The sequence below is a fragment of the Oncorhynchus kisutch genome, linkage group LG15 (genome assembly GCF_002021735.2).
Source record: "Oncorhynchus kisutch isolate 150728-3 linkage group LG15, Okis_V2, whole genome shotgun sequence".
Taxonomy (NCBI): domain Eukaryota; kingdom Metazoa; phylum Chordata; class Actinopteri; order Salmoniformes; family Salmonidae; genus Oncorhynchus; species Oncorhynchus kisutch.
In genome coordinates, this window is record NC_034188.2 from 81,030,615 (window position 1) to 81,044,825 (window position 14,211).

Sequence of the window (14,211 nt, forward strand, 5' to 3'; positions counted from 1 at the left end):
TAGGTCTCGTGGTCTGTCTGCATGTTTTCTGGAGGATCCCGTATTGTATAAGGCTGTACTTGAGCTCCTTGCGCATGTTTTTTAATAAACTAAAAAAAATCTTTAAACTGAAGAATCCATGTGTGTAGTGGAGGAAAGTTGCTGACATTTCTTAATCTTTTGTCCAGCCTTCGGACCAGGAGAAGAGAAGTGAAGACACTGGTATTTGCATCCAAACATTTAGCTAGTTGATTGGAGAAGTAGAAGTATGTCTTGTCTAGTTTAACATTTTCGGTTGAACTAGATTTTTGTATTCAGTACTTGATTAGCTTTAAAAAAAATAACAAAGTTGAGGATGATAATAAAAATAATAATAATGCACATAAAAAGCACAAAACAAATAATTGTAGATCAATTCACAGGAGTAAACTACCAAGGCTACCACTAGGCGCCATGGCAACCATGGAACTAAAGTGTGTGTGTGTGTGCGTGCGTGCGCGTGCGCGCGCGTGCTCGGTCAGAGATAGGTTATCCGCATCAGTGGAAACACTGAGTGTTAGTTTTTAAAGTGCTATTTCCTTTTCAGTATGCTCGTATACTGCATGTGTTTTAGGGTCAGTATCTTATTCAGTTTTTCCACGAGGATTTTTTTCATCAGGGGGGTGCATTGCTATTAGCGCAATGACATGCAAGCTGTGGGCCATGCTAGCTGTGGGCCATGCTAGCTGTGGGCCATGCTAGCTGTGGGCCATGCTAGCTGTGGGCCATGCTAGCTGTGGGCCATGCTAGCTGTGGGCCATGCTAGCTGTGGGCCATGCTAGCTGTGGGCCATGCTAGTAGCTGTGGGCCATGCTAGTTGACATGCTAGCTGTTAGCCTTTCTATTTCACATGCTAGCTCTTGTCCATTCTAGTTGACATGCTAGCTGTTAGCCTTTCTAGTTGACATGCTAGCTGTTGGCCATTCTAGTTGACATGCTAGCTTTTGGCCATTCTAGTTGACATGCTAGCTTTTGGCCATTCTAGTTGACATGCTAGCTTTTAGCCTTTCTAGTTGACATGCTAGCTGTTAGCCTTTCTAGTTAACAGGCTAGCTGTTAGCCATTCTAGTTGACATGCTAGCTGTTGGCCATGCTAGTTGACATGCTAGCTGTGGGCCATTCAAGTTGACATGCTAGCTGTGGGCCATTCTAGTTGACATGCTAGCTTTTGGCCATCTTTGTTGACATGCTAGCTGTGGGCCATTCTAGTTGGCATGCTAGCTGTGGGCCATGCTAGTTGACATGCTAGCTGTGGGCCATGCTAGTTGACATGCTAGCTCTGGACCATTCTAGTTGACATGCTAGCTGTTGGTCATTCTAGTTGACATGCTAGCTGTGGGCCATTCTAGTTGACATGCTAGCTTTTGGCCATTCTAGTTGACATGCTAGCTGTTAGCCTTTGTAGTTGACATGCTAGCTGTTAGCCTTTCTAGTTGACAGGCTAGCTGTTAGCCTTTCTAGTTGACATGCTAGCTGTGGGCCATTCTAGTTGACATGCTAGCTGTTGGTCATGCTAGTTGACATGCTAGCTGTTGGTCATGCTAGTTGACATGCTAGCTGTTGGTCATGCTAGTTGACATGCTAGCTGTGGGCCATTCTAGTTGACATGCTAGCTGTTGGTCATGCTAGTTGACATGCTAGCTGTGGGCCATTCTAGTTGACATGCTAGCTGTTGGTCATGCTAGTTGACATGCTAGCTGTCGGCCATTCTAGTTGACTTTTTTATGTATTTTTTATTTAGTTGAGAACAAGTTCTCATTTACAACTGCGACCTGGCCAAGTTAAACAGACAGCTACATGGAGTAAACAATAAACAAGTCAATAACACAGTAGGAAAAATAAAAAAAAGAGTCTATATACATTGTGTGCAAAAGGCATGAGGAGGCAAATAATTACAATTTAGCAGATTAACCACTGGAGTGATAAATGATCAGATGGTCATGTGCAGGTAGAGATACTGGTGTGCAAAAGAGCACAAAAGTAAATAAATAAAAACAGTATGGGGATGAGGTAGGTAAATTGGGTGGGCTATTTACCGATGGACTATGTACAGCTGCAGCGATCTGTTAGCTGCTCAGATAGCAGATGTTTAAAGTTGGTGAGGGAGATAAAAGAAAAGAAAAATGATTTTTGCAATTTGTTCCAGTCACAGGCAGCAGAGAACTGGAAGGAAAGGCGGCCAAATTAGGTGTTGGCTTTAGGGATGATCAGTGAGATACACCTGCTGGAGCGCGTGCTACGGGTGGCTGTTGCCATCGTGACCAGTGAACTGAGATAAGGCGGAGCTTTTCCTAGCATGGACTTGTAGATGACCTGGAGCCAGTGGGTCTGGAGACGAATATGTAGCGAGGGCCAGCCGAGCATACAGGTTGCAGTGGTCGGTGGTATAAGGTGCTTTAGTAACAAAGAAGATGGCACTGTGATAAACTGCATCCGGTTTGCTGAGTAGAGTATTGGAAGCCATTTTGTAGATGACATCGCCAAAGTCGATCGGTAGGATAGTCAGTTTTACTAGGGTAAGTTTGGCGGCGTGAGTGAAGGAGGCTTTGTTGCGAAATAGAAAGCCGATTCTAGATTTGATTTTGGATTGTAGATGTTTGATATGAGTCTGGAAGGAGAGTTTACAGTCTAGCCAGACACCTAGGTACTTATAGATGTCCACATATCCTAGGTTGGAACCATCCAGGGTGGTGATGCTAGTCGGGCGTACGGTTGAAAAGCATGCATTTGGTTTTACTAGCGTTTAAGAGCAGTTGGAGGCCACGGAAGGAGTGTTGTATGGCATTGAAGCTCGTTTGGAGGTTAGATAGCACAGTGTCCAAGGAAGGTCCAGAAGTATACAGAATGGTGTCGTCTGCGTAGAGGTGGATCAGGGAATCGCCCGCAGCAAGAGAATCCGTCCCGAGAATTGAACACTGTGGCACAATATGGTGATTGACAGAGCCGAAAGCCTTGGCCAGATCGATGAAGACGGCTGCACAGTACTGTCTTTTATCGATGGCGGTTATGATATCATTTAGTACCTTTAGCGTGGCTGAGGTGCACCCGTGACCAGCTCGGAAACCAGATTGCACAGTGGAGAAGGTACGGTGGGATTCGAGATGGTCAGTGATCTGTTTGTTGACTTGGCTTTCGAAGACCTTAGATAGGCAGGGCAGGATGGATATAGGTCTGTAAGAGTTTGCGTCCAGGGTGTCTCCCCCTTTGAAGAGGGGGATGACCGCGGCAGCTTTCCAGTCCTTGGGGATCTCAGACGATATGAAAGAGAGGTTGAACAGGCCGGTAATAGGGGTTGCGACAATGACGGCGGATAGTTTCAGAAATAGAGGGTCCAGATTGTCAAGCCCAGCTGATTTGTACGGGTCCAGGTTTTGCAGCTCTTTCAAAACATCTGCTATCTGGATTTGGGTAAAGGAGAAGCTGGGGAGGCTTGGCCGAGTAGCTGCGGGGGGGGAGTGGAGCTGTTGGCCGAGGTTGGAGTAGCCAGGAGGAAGGCATGGCCAGCCGTTGAGAAATGCTTGTTGAAGTTTTCGATTATCATGGATTTATCGGTGGTGACCGTGTTACCTAGCCTCAGTGCAGTGGGCAGCTGGGAGGAGGTGCTCTTGTTCTCCATGGACTTTACAGTGTCCCAAAGCTTTTCGGAGTTAGAGCTACAGGATGCAAATTTCTGCTTGAAAAAGCTGGCCTTTGCTTTCCTGACTGACTGTGTCTATTGGTTCCTGACTTCCCTGAACAGTTGCATATCGCGGGGACTATTCGATGCTATTGCAGTCCGCCACAGAATGTTTTTGTGCTGGTCGAGGGCAGTCAGGTCTGGAGTGAACCAGGGGCTATATCTGTTCTTAGTTCTGCATTTTTTGAACGGAGCATGCTTATCTAAGATGGTGAGGAAGTTACTTTTAAAGAATGACTAGGCATCCTCAACTGACAGGATGAGGTCAATATCCTTCCAGGATACCCGGGCCAGGTCGATTAGAAAGGCCTGCTCGCAGAAGTGTTTTAGGGAGCGTTTGATAGTGATTAGGGGTGGTCGTTTGACTGCGGACCCGTAGCGGATACAGGCAATGAGGCAGTGATCGCTGAGATCCTGATCGAAGACAGCGGAGGTGTATTTGGAGGGCCAGTTGGTCAGGATAACCCTTGAGGGTGCCCTTGTTTACAGATTTAGGGTTGTACCTGGTGGGTTCCTTGATGATTTGTGTGAGATTGAGGGCATCTAGCTTAGATTGTAGGACTGCTGGGGTGTTAAGCATATCCCAGTTTAGGTCACCTAACAGAACAGAACAAACTCTGAAGTTAGATGGGGGGCGATCAATTCACAAATGGTGTTCAGGGCACAGCTGGGAGCTGAGGGGAGTCGGTAGCAGGCGGCAACAGTGAGAGACTTATTTCTGGAGAGATTAATTTTTTAAATTAGAAGTTCGAACTGTTTGGGTATGGACCTGGAAAGTATGACTACTTTGCAGTCTTCCTCCCCCTTTGGCAGTTCTATCTTGATGGAAAATGTTATAGTTGAGTATGGAAATCTCAGAATTTTTTGTATATTCAGGGCATAATGCGCAGACAGGGGTATGGTGGGGTGCGGGTACAGCAGAGGTAAGCCCAGGCACTGGGTGATGATAAGAGAGGTTGTATCTCTGGATAAGCTGTTTATAATGGGTGAGGTCACCGCATGTGTGGGAGGTGGGACAAAAGAGGTATCAGAGGTATGAAGAGTGGAACTAGGGGGTCCATTGTAAACTAAAACAATGATAACTAACCTGAACAACAGTATACAAGGCATATTGACATTTGAAAGAGACATACAGCGAGGCATAAAGTAATCGCAGGTGTTGATTGGGAGAGCTAGCTAAAACAACAGGTGAGACAACAACAGCTAATCAGCTAACACAACAACAGCAGATAAAAAGGCGATGACTAGGTAGGGAAGGTCGGATTAACTGCACACAGAGTCGGAGTTCGCGGCTGGGGCCGACAGATAAAAAATAAATTAACAGAATGGAGTACCGTGATTAATGGACAGTCCAGTAGGCATCAGCTATGTAGCCAAGTGATCATAGTGTCCAGGGGGCAGTAGTAGATGGAACAGGGGAGCCCCACTACGCTAATGACACAGCGTTTAAAGTATTCGTCGGCAGACCAGTCGTGGTGGTGCGGCGGGAAGCCGTGTCGACAGAGAATCCAAGCCAGATGGCGAAAGAGGTATTGTGGAATTTAGTTTGCTAGCCCGGAGATTTGGCTGGCTCACGGCTAACTGGTGCTAGCTTCATGGCAGTGGTGTTAGCCACTATTTCCAATGGGTAGCAGCGGTGATCCGGTGCCAAGGTCCAGAGTTTACAGCAAGGATCCGGTGGAGTTTTGGGCTCTTGCCGTGCATGAGTGGGGTTCGGGTGAACAGCTGAGTAGGCCGGGAGGTGAGCCTCAGGGAATAGCTTCGGTACTAGGTGCCACGGGGAGTGAAAGCTAGCTAGCTGTGAAGATCAGAAGTATTGGTCCAGGGATTACGGCAGGAATCCGGCGTTGTTGTGGAGAGACAGTCCGATATTGGTAGACAAGCGATATTGGTAGAGAGGCGAGTATTATCCAGGCTAAAAATAGGGCTGGTATCTGTGCAGAAGGTAAAAGCTGCTAGCAGTGGCTAACAATGACTAAATAGCTTGTAGCTAATTAGCTGGTTAGCTTCTGGAGATTCTTGAATGTGTTCTAAAATTGAAAATAATAGCGATTCCGTATCACATTGAGTGAGACAGGTTACCAGAAGGTATAATCGAATAAAAAATCGAGAAGAGATTGAAAATAAATGTAAATATATATTCAAAAAAAAACTAAAGTACACGAGAGGACAAAACAAACACGTCTTCACTGCTACGCCATCTTGGAAGACATGCTAGCTCTTGTCCATTCTAGTTGACATGCTAGCTGTTAGCCTTTCTAGTTGACATGCTAGCTGTTAGCCTTTCTAGTTGACATGCTAGCTGTGGCTAGCATGTCAACCGCTACTAAATGAATGTATGGGAAACACTGCTACTTGACTTTGGGGCCAGATAATTTAATATTAATTTCTCTACTATAAGTCACCTCCATAATTTTAGCTCTAGTCTGTGTGTGTGTGTGTGTGTGTGTGTGTGTGTGTGTAGTTTGATCTCAGTGTCTCTTTGAGGCCATTGCCTGAACGGAGTTTAACTCTGGCATTGAGAGAGATGGTTAGAAAGGCTGATCTAAAATCTGACCTGTGGGAGAGAAGAGGCTACCGTGACTCATGTTGCCTCCACCCTCTCTCAACGGTCTGATTTAAGAGAAAACAAAGAGATTGGCCCATCTGTGACACACTCATCACTCGAGAATGCACATAAGACCTGCTGCAACCCTGAGTTAGGGTAAGTTCAGCCAGGGTTAGTGATAGTCCGGGATAGGGTTAGCCTGGGTAAGTTCAGCCAGGGTTAGTGATAGTCCAGGATAGGGTTAGCCTGGGTTAGTGATAGTCCGGGAAAGGGTTAGCCTGGGTTAGTGATAGTTCAGGATAGGGTTAGCCTGGGTAAATTTAGCCAGGGTTAGTGATAGTCCAGGATAGGGTTAGCCTGGGTAAGTTCAGCCACGGTTAGTGATAGTCCAGGATAGGGTTAGCCTGGGTTAGTGATAGTCCGGGATAGGGTTAGCCTGGGTTAGTGATAGTCTGGGATAGGGTTAGCCTGGGTTAGTGATAGTCCGGGATAGGGTTAGCCTGGGTTAGTGATAGTCCGGGATAGGGTTAGCCTGGGTTAGTGATAGTCCGGGATAGGGTTAGCCTGGGTTAGTGATAGTCCGGGATAGGGTTAGCCTGGGTTAGTGATAGTCCGGGATAGGGTTAGCCTGGGTTAGTGATAGTCCGGGATAGGGTTAGCCTGGGTTAGTGATAGTCCGGGATAGGGTTAGCCTGGGTTAGTGATAGTCCGGGATAGGGTTAGCCTGGGTTAGTGATAGTCCGGGATAGGGTTAGCCTGGGTTAGTGATAGTCCGGGATAGGGTTAGCCTGGGTTAGTGATAGTCCGGGATAGGGTTAGCCTGGGTTAGTGATAGTCCGGCATAGGGTTAGCCTGGGTCGCTATGGGAATCTGTAATAGCTGAGATTATGAAACATCTCCGTGTGAAATGTTGCACCCCAGGGTAGCAGCAGAGTATAGAGAGGATTACCCCAGGGTAGCAGCAGAGTATAGAGAGGATGATATCTAGTGCCCCAGTCTCCATCCCACCTCTGTCACCCTCCTCTCTGCAGCCCAGTAGCCCTCCATGGGTGAGGAGGGGGACAGGGACAGGGCAGACCCCCTAGGGTGTGGTATTATTCCCTTCCATATGGGACCCTTTACTAGAAGCACTGTGTCAGAGGAATTCAATGTGTGTTCGAGTTATTGAGCATGCTTGAAGCAGGGGTACCAAGGTTTGTGTGAGTCATTCTGTTTGTGTGGGTGTGGGTGTGGGTGTGTGTGTGTGTGTGATGGGCAGAGTGGTCTATGCATGTTCACTCTGTCTGTCAGGGCCGGAGACGAGTGACGGGAGGTGTGAGAGAGAGAGAGCAGTGTGAGGAGAGTCAGGCGTTTCCTCTGTTTCCTCTGTGTTAAATGGGCAGCCTGTGGTGTGAAGCGGAGGTGCTACAATGCAGAGAAAGAGAGAGAAGGTAGCTCACATTGAGACCATGGAAATGTCACCTTGTGATGCCACAGTCCTTCTAGAGCGCAGCTTATAAAGAACTGATAGCTGATAAACAGAGTTTAACTCTGGCGTTTTGTGTGTAGTTGAAAGGGGATGTGAAGCTTGACCCCCCCACCCCCAACACACACACACAATCTCTTACTTCCCTTAGAGAATGTCAAAGATGTGTCAGGTAAGTCTCTTAATGGGTGTCTTAAATCAGAACTCTAGTTCTGTCCTCTCCATACGATTCCCCCTGGCCTCTGTGTGTGTGTTGTTTCCTGTTATTGACCTGCTCTTGTAACAGAAGACCCCATTGTTACTTCAGTATAGAGACACTGTTATAACCAGCCTGGGGAGAGAGAGACTGTTTAACAACCAGAAGCTCTAGGATCGGGTCAGTGGAGACCTGAACTGGGTACCGCTATGGAATATACACAACACAGAATTATAAAAAATAGTTCTTACAAAATGGTTCAAATAAGCCCGTTGTGGCCAGCAGGTTTAGACCTGTCAATCAGAAAGGATACAGTTTCAGTGTCTTCAGTACGAAAAGCAGGTAGTAGTTTCAGTAACATGCAATTCTCAAGTAGTGTAACTCAAACACAGCAAATATCAAGTCTAAGCACACAACACATCTAGTAAGTATAAATATCAAAAGGGTCATAAAAACTTAGTGCTTAATGCAATATACACTGCTCAAAAAAATAAAGGGAACACACAACACAATGTAACTCCAAGTCAATCACACTTCTGTGAAATCAAACTGTCCACTTAGGAAGCAACACTGATTGGCAATACATTTCACATGCTGTTGTGCGAATGGAATAGACAACAGGTGGAAATTATAGGCAATTAGCAAGACACCCCCAATAAAGGAGTGGTCTGCAGGTGATAACCACAGACCACTTCTCAGTTCCTATGCTTCCTGGCTGATGTTTTGGGTCACTTTTGAATGCTGGCGGTGCTTTCACTCTAGTGGTAGCATGAGACGGAGTCTACAACCCACACAAGTGGCTCAGGTAGTGCAGCTCATCCAGGATGGAACATCAATGCGAGCTGTGGCAAGAAGGTTTGCTGTGTCTGTCAGCGTAGTGTCCAGAGCATGGAGGCGCTACCAGGAGACAGGCCAGTACATCAGGAGACGTGGAGGAGGCCGTAGGAGGGCAACAACCCAGCAGCAGGACTGCTACCTCAGTCTTTGTGCAACTGTGCATGCAAATGTGCATGTGTCTGCTCAAACGGTCAGAAACAGACTCCATGAGGGTGGTATGAGGGCCCGACGTCCACAGGTGGGGGTTGTGCTTGCAGCCCAACACCGTGCAGGACGTTTGGCATTTGCCAAAGAACACCAAGATTGGCAAATTCGCCACTGGCGCCCTGTGCTCTTCACAGATGAAAGCAAGTTCACACTGAGCACATGTGACAGACATGACAGAGTCTGGAGATGCCGTGGAGAACGTTCTGCTGCCTGCAACATCCTCCAGCATGACCGGTTTGGCGGTGGGTCAGTCATGGTGTGGGGTGGCATTTCTTTGGGGGGCTGCACAGCCCTCCATGTGCTCGCCAGAGGTAGCCTGACTGCCATTAGGTACCGAGATGAGATCCTCAGACCCCTTGTGAGAACATATGCTGGTGCGGTTGGCCCTGGGTTCCTCCTAATGCAAGACAGTGCTAGACCTCATGTGGCTGGAGTGATGCTATGGACTGGCCCGCCCGTTCCCCAGACCTGAATCCAATTGAGCACATCTGGGACATCATGTCTCGCTCCATCCACCAACGCCACGTTGCACCATAGACTGTCCAGGAGTTGGCAGATGCTTTAATCCAGGTCTGGGAGGAGATCCCTCAGGAGACCGCCACCTCATCAGGAGCATGCCCAGGCGTTGTAGGGAGATCATACAGGCACGTGGAGGCCACACACACTACTGAGCCTCATTTTGACTTGTTTTAAGGACATTACATCAAAGTTGGATCAGCCTGTAGTGTGGTTTTCCACTTTAATTTTGAGTGACTCCAAATCCAGACCTCCATGGGTTGATAAATTTGATTTCCATTGATCCTTTTTGTGTGATTTTGTTGTCAGCACATTCAACTATGTAAAGAAAAAGTATTTAATAAGAATATTTCATTCATTCAGATCTAGGATGTGTTATTTTAGTGTTTCATTTTTTTTTTTGAGCAGTGTATAATCAAGCCCTTGTACAATCAACACAATAAATCAATTTGCTGTCTCCAAGTCCACATAACTACTGAACAAATTGTACTCGGGATAGTTGCAATTAACATTTACACAGAGACTGAATAGAGGTTTTGTCAACTGTGAATGAATGTCAGTTTGCGGTTACACTATGTCTGATTACCCTCTTAAAAAAAGCTGATTAAACAGCATGATCATTACACAGGTGCACCTTGTGCTGTGGAAAATAAAAGGCCACTCTAGAATGGGCAGTTTTGTCTCCCAACACAATGCCACAGATGTTTAAAGTTTTGAGGGAGCATGCAATTGGCATGCTGACTGCAGGTATGTTCACCACGCCTCCAGCTTCATTTGAGAGAATTTGGCAGTACGCTCACAACCGACCTCACAACCGCAGACCACGTGTAACCACGCCAGTCCAGGACCTCCACATCCTGCTACTTCACCTGTGGGATTGTCTGAGGGGGGGGGGGGAGTATTTCTGTCTTTAATAAAGCCCTTTAGTGGGGAAAAACTCATTCTGATTGGCTGGGCCTGGCTCCCCAGTGGGTGGACCTAGCTTCCAAGTGGGTTGTGCCTATTTCAATTGACTGATTTTCGTCTGTGAACTCAGTAACATCTTACAAATGGTTGCAGGATGTGTCCCTCTTTATTGTTTACAGTGTAGACTCAACAGAGCCAATCAGCTGTTGACTTGGCACCAATCTTCTTAGCACGTTGGTGCGGAACAGTCCAGAATAGCCCTTAGTCGTGTGTGTGTGTGTGTGTGTGTGTATATGAGTGTGTGTGTGTGTGTATGAGTGTGTGTGTGTGTGTGTGTGTGTGTGTGTGCACGCTTACACTCAAGTATGTACAGTGTTAGTGAGACCTACTGACTCAGGGTACTACTGACTCAGGGTACTACTGGTACTACTACCTACTGACTCAGGGTACTACTGACTCAGGGTACTACTGATACTACTACCTACTGACTCAGGGTACTACTGACTCAGGGTACTACTGGTACTACTACCTACTGCCTCAGGGTACTACTGATTCAGGGTACTACTGGTACTACTACCTACTGACTCAGGGTACTACTGGTACTACTACCTACTGACTCAGGGTACTACTGACTCAGGGTACTACTGGTACTACTACCTACTGACTTACAAACCCCCATTACAAAGAGAGATATTTTAGTTGCAGGTAGAAGTACATCTAGACAGTAGACACGGTTTCCTTTCAATGTTGTTCCTCAATTCTCGAAAAGAGAGCGCTAGAGAGAGAGAAAAGTTTTGACTATGTACAGACTCAGTGAGCATAGCCTTGCTATTGAGAAAGGCTACACACACACTGCCCACAAAATGAGGTGGAAACTGAGCTGCAATTCCTAACCTCCGATTACACAGACCCACAAAGAATTTGAAAACAAATCCAATGTTGATAAACTCCCATATGTGAAATACCAGTGTGTCATCACAGCAGAAATATTTGTGACCTGTTTCCACAAGGACAACCAGTGAAGAACAAACACCATTGTAAATACAACTCATATTTATGTTGATTTATTTTCCCTTTTGTACTTTAACTATTTGCTCATCGTTACAACACTGTATATAGACATAATGTGACATTTGATATGTCTCTATTCCTTTGGAACTTTTGTGAGTGTAATGTTTACTGTTCATTTCATTTTTTGTTTAACTATTTCACTTGCAATGTAAACATATATATCCCATGCCAATAAAGCCCCTTAAATTGAGAGAGAGCGAGAGCACAGCGTTTCTCTCTGTGGTCTCTGGTCTGTCAGTTAGAGGAAGACAGGAAATGATTTTGCAATTATTTTACAGACACTTATGTCCTTCAACACACATTTACACACACACACACACACACACACACACACACACACACACACACACACACACACACACACACACACACACACACACACACACACACACACACACACACACACACACACACACAGATGGTGTCCATTTAACATGCAAAATAGACACCGGTTGTGTGTGTCCATCATATAAAGACACTGTCCTTAGATCACTCTGTTTTAGCAGTACCAGGTACAGGCAGGCCTGTGTGTGTGTTGACTCTCTTGTGATGGGTGATTGACACCACCTCTGTCCTTCAGTCTGATGGTCTGTTAATAAAATGGAGTTGACCTATTAGACTGTTTTCTGCACGGTGGTAATGAAGTCTTACGTTGATGTGCGTGTGCGTGTGCTTGCGTGTGTGTTATGTGTAATATGTCTCTTGTGTCACTCGGCTCTTACATCCTCGTACAAAGCATCCTCTTGTTCCACATCTGAGTTACCGTTGAAGCTATGAGATGTGGTGAACGTACAGTGCTTGATGTTCCAAGTCTGATACACATTCATCTGGTAGTTTCTACAGTATTTCTCCAAAGGAGAAGAATATTCACATACTCTACTACTGGGATTCCACTTTAGTCCTTTAAATTAATAAATGTTATATTTATTATTATATTTACTTGTCTATTATCAGGGAAAAGACACACATGTAAATAAAGAGACAGTGTAGAAGGAAAAACACGTCATAACTAAACATTCATCAGTAAATAGGTCCCTATTTATAGAAGGCAGTTTAGAAAAGGTATAATTATAACTTTAGTTTGTGTATTAAAGAACTGCGTGTTAGAGAGATCTCAGCTGGTGGAGGTTTTTAAAGAGCACACCACAGTTTTTAGACTCCATAGATTAAGATCTGTTGATCACTTAAAGTGTTACTTTAAGACTAGGTATTTTTAGGTTAGGAGGAGAGAAAGAGGCATCTTCTATCATCTTTGTGTGTGTGTGTGTGTGTTGATGCAGTGTGTGTGTGTGTTGATGCAGTGTGTGTGTGTGTTGATGCAGTGTGTGTGTGTTGATGCAGTGTGTGTGCGTGTGTGTGTGTTGATGCAGTGTGTGTGTGTGTGTGTGTTGATGCAGTGTGTGTGTGTGTGTGTTGATGCAGTGTGTGTGTGTGTGTGTGTTGATGCAGTGTGTGTGTGTGTGTTGATGCAGTGTGTGTGTGTGTGTTGATGCAGTGTGTGTGTGTGTGTGTGTGTGTGTTGATGCAGTGTGTGTGTGTTGATGCAGTGTGTGTGCGTGTGTGTGTGTTGATGCAGTGTGTGTGTGTGTGTGTGTGTGTTGATGCAGTGTGTGTGTGTGTTGATGCAGTGTGTGTGTGTGTGTTGATGCAGTGTGTGTGTGTGTTGATGCAGTGTGTGTGTGTGTGTGTGTGTGTGTGTGTTGATGCAGTGTGTGTGTGTGTGTGTGTTGATGCAGTGTGTGTGTGTGTGTGTGTGTGTTGATGCAGTGTGTGTGTGTGTTGATGCAGTGTGTGTGTGTGTGTTGATGCAGTGTGTGTGTGTGTGTTGATGCAGTGTGTGTGTGTGTGTGTTGATGCAGTGTGTGTGTGTGTGTGTGTGTGTGTGTGTGTGTGTGTGTGTGTGTGTGTGTGTGTGTGTGTGTGTGTGTGTGTGTGTGTGTTGATGCAGTGTGTGTGTGTGTGTGTGTGTGTGTTGATGCAGTGTGTGTGTGTGTGTGTTGATGCAGTGTGTGTGTGTGTGTGTGTGTGTTGATGCAGTGTGTGTGTGTCCGTGTGTTGATGCAGTGTGTGTGTGTGTGTGTGTGTTGATGCAGTGTGTGTGTGTGTTGATGCAGTGTGTGTGTGTGTGTGTGTTGATGCAGTGTGTGTGTGTGTGTGTGTGTGTGTGTGTGTGTGTGTGTTGATGCAGTGTGTGTGTGTGTGTTGATGCAGTGTGTGTGTGTGTGTGTGTTGATGCAGTGTGTGTGCGTGTGTTGATGCAGTGTGTGTGTGTGTGTGTGTTGATGCAGTGTGTGTGTGTGTGTGTGTGTTGATGCAGTGTGTGCGTGTGTGTGAGCGAGGAGCTGCGGCTGTGTGTTTGTGGTCTGTTTAGAGATGGTGGTGTCTTATCTGTGGTGAGATAGAAAGCTAGAGAAAAGACAAGATGAAGAAAAGATCATTTACCAACAGTAAAGCTTTTGCTCTGGTGTTCCTTGACCAAGAGGTGGAACTTCTTGATTGTGAAAGTCTGTGAAAGATGGTAAACGCTCGTCTTATACTGTAACATCCTCTTCATGGGGTTTCCGTGTGTATGTTGTCATGGGAAATTCTTATACAGGGACACACATAGTCAATCTTAAATGAATCATTGTTTATTGCCAGCGTGCTGGAGAGGTTCCAACCAACTCAATGCACCATAGTACACATGTCAATCAGGAGCTCTGCCTGGGGCAGTCCCAGCAGTTGTCTTATATACACAGACAAGTTATATTTGCAAGATTTAGCATAATTCA